Genomic DNA, 2,700 nt, shown 5'->3' on the forward strand with positions numbered 1-2,700 from the left:
TCAATGTATTAAATTCAATGTTGGAAGTAGGAAAGCCAGGCTTTTTGCATCAGTTAATTTGCACCCATCACACACCACAATCCTTTCACGAAGTTAATCCAGAAAACATGCTGCCGGCTAGGTAAAGACAGCTACCACATCACAAATATACAGAAAAAATAAATTGCCATATTTGCTATGTCCTTGTCCCTTATGGTGTTTGCAAGGCTTTGGTCCATGCTGTTAGGGGATGGGAAATCGTCCTGCAATGTCAGATAGAGCTCAGTTCAAGAAACCAGTGGTTAAGCAATGTGTGCACAAGTTGCAATTAATGTGCACCCATCACACACCACGTGCTACAATGCTTTTACGATGTAAATCCAGAAAGCATGCCACCGTCTAGGTAAAGACAGCTACCACAACACATACATATACAAAAAGAAATTACCATATTTCCTTTGTCACTTATTTGGTCCATGCTGTTGCGGTCAGGGGATGGGAGATCGTCCTACAATGTCAGAGTTTAATCCCAAGGAATTAGTGGTGAAGCAATGTGTGCACAAGTTGCAGGCAGCCAATTTACTATGGTGGTCGTGCTGACAGGTGCATGGGGCAACACCTTTGCTTCTAATGGGGAGGCAACAGTTTCTTTCCTTGATTCATTCTGTAATGCATTAAAAGGTGTTGACATCTATTGCATGCTGGTAGACATGGTGTATGTACCATAAGCATTTAAGTGCTGCACCATGTAGTCAAATTAACTTACTCTGGCTGACCGATACACACGTCGGCGAAGTCTTGCCAGTGAAAGCTCTTTCATATGAGCATCCTTGTTCTCATCATAACATGACGTCCTTGGCAGGTTTTCAGATGGTACTGCATTTTTTTCAGCCGCTGTCTTTGACATGCTACATCTGAAAAAATAAATGAATTGTTTATGCTTTATTGTGCCTCAATATGGGCTGCACCCAGAATTTTTTTCTTTTTACCTCAGAAACAAGGCCACAATATTTATAAAAAAACATTTGCAAGGAAATGAAGCACGGTTTGAGTGTGCAAGGCTATGCAACGTTGTACACCGAATGTAGTATCTGCAAAACGTAGTTGAAAGCTGCTCATAACGCAAAGTACACAGGTGCAAACACCACCACATGACCGGAGTAGTTTTGCCACTGACTTGGGGATGATTTAATAACACCGATAAAGCTAGCTTAGGTACTAATACTGCACATACATATGCGACACGTCAGTAGACGGCGGACGCCGTAAATTTTCCTCGAAACTAGCAAACGCGTGTAAAATTGACATGTGGCTGTCGCGTAAGTGGCAAACTTCTGCAATGAACGTGATAGGCTCGCCGTCGGTGCGAAATACCAGTGTCATATGGCCACTCTTGAGCACGTCGGAGATTCTCAAGTGCAAGTGGCAAATTCGTAACCAGTCGCGCTGGGAAGTGGCCGCGTGCAGTGCGCCTGTGCTGCAAGTTCATCCGCACCACGCATGATATTTATTCCGCTTTAGCATGCCACATACGTGGCACATTTACACTCAACACTTCCCGAACTTGCTAGTACATCATTCGTAAACATTTGAATCTCCGACGCCCGTATAAGTTGCGCGAGACGTGCTGGGCATCAAAAGCCTCCCGAGTTACAGCCGGGTGTAGCCAACGAGCGCAGAGGTGACGTTGCTCGCAGAAACCGCTGTGAAGCGTCGAACATGAGCTCTAATTACAGCCAATGTGGTTAACGAGTGCAGAAGAGACGTTCCTCGGAGAAACCGCTGTGACAGGTCTCGAACCTGTGCTCGAATTTCGCGTTGCGGCTAACATATGCAGCAAATAATGCATAGCCCAATCGCCAGTGCCCGCAATGCGAAACGTGTTTACATAAGGTGACACAGTGGCATGTATAATGGCCACGCACAATGGTCATGCATTAGGGTCGAGTTCACAAGTTCACAATAGTGTCTCACCTGGTAAGGAGAAATTATCCCGTGCAAAATGCCGTGAGCAAACAGTCACTGTAAGCGTCACAGCCTTGCCGATGCGGAGGTTAGCGATCCACCTGGTTCTGCGGCTTCAGCCTTTCCACTCGGAGGGAAGTGCGCGAACGGAAATATCGCTGTCCTTCCATCTCGCTGACACGCACCGAGGAACACAGCAGAACTGCTTGGCCGTTCGTTTTTTCTTTGCTAGCAGCTTCATTCTTCCGTCCGCGACAGCAGCCTCTACGGCACACACGGCGACTGGACCTCCGTATTTCGTTTCTCCCTACTGCCGCTAGGTGTCGCATGAATTGCTGGAGTTGCGAATAGCCCATGAAAATATAGTTTTTTCGAAGAAAAATAAAGTGCCTCGAAAGCGCCATTTCTCCGCATATATCAGTTCTCCAGCATGCGCAGATGCCGTCTAACGGGATAACTAAACGGTTTGGCAAAGAATAATTTTTCCCCAAAAATTGAAAAAATGCCAAGCCTATAGCCCATGACAAAATATCGTTTTTCCGATGAAAAATAGGGTGCCTCGAAAGCGCCATTTCTCCGCACATATCAGTTCTCCATCATGCGCAGATGCCGTCTAAAGGGATAACTAAACGGTTTGGCAAACAATAATTTTCCCCCGAAAATTGAAAAAATGCCAAGCCTATAGCCCACGAAAATATCGTTTTTTCGAAGGAAAATAAAGTGCCTCGAAAGCGCCATTTCTCCGGATATATCAGT

At 45.7% G+C, this 2,700-nt stretch overlaps 1 long non-coding RNA gene across 1 annotated transcript; it reads right to left on the minus strand.

The window, feature by feature from the left end:
* Positions 1–255: 255 nt before the first annotated feature.
* Positions 256–2,088, minus strand: LOC139046872 (uncharacterized). The gene is made up of 3 exons (XR_011506956.1): positions 1,954–2,088; positions 746–893; positions 256–643 (listed from the first exon to the last, which is right to left on the minus strand). It is a non-coding gene; the product is annotated as an uncharacterized lncRNA (long non-coding RNA).
* Positions 2,089–2,700: the final 612 nt, after the last annotated feature.

The sequence above is a fragment of the Dermacentor albipictus genome, chromosome 6 (assembly GCF_038994185.2).
Source record: "Dermacentor albipictus isolate Rhodes 1998 colony chromosome 6, USDA_Dalb.pri_finalv2, whole genome shotgun sequence".
Taxonomy (NCBI): domain Eukaryota; kingdom Metazoa; phylum Arthropoda; class Arachnida; order Ixodida; family Ixodidae; genus Dermacentor; species Dermacentor albipictus.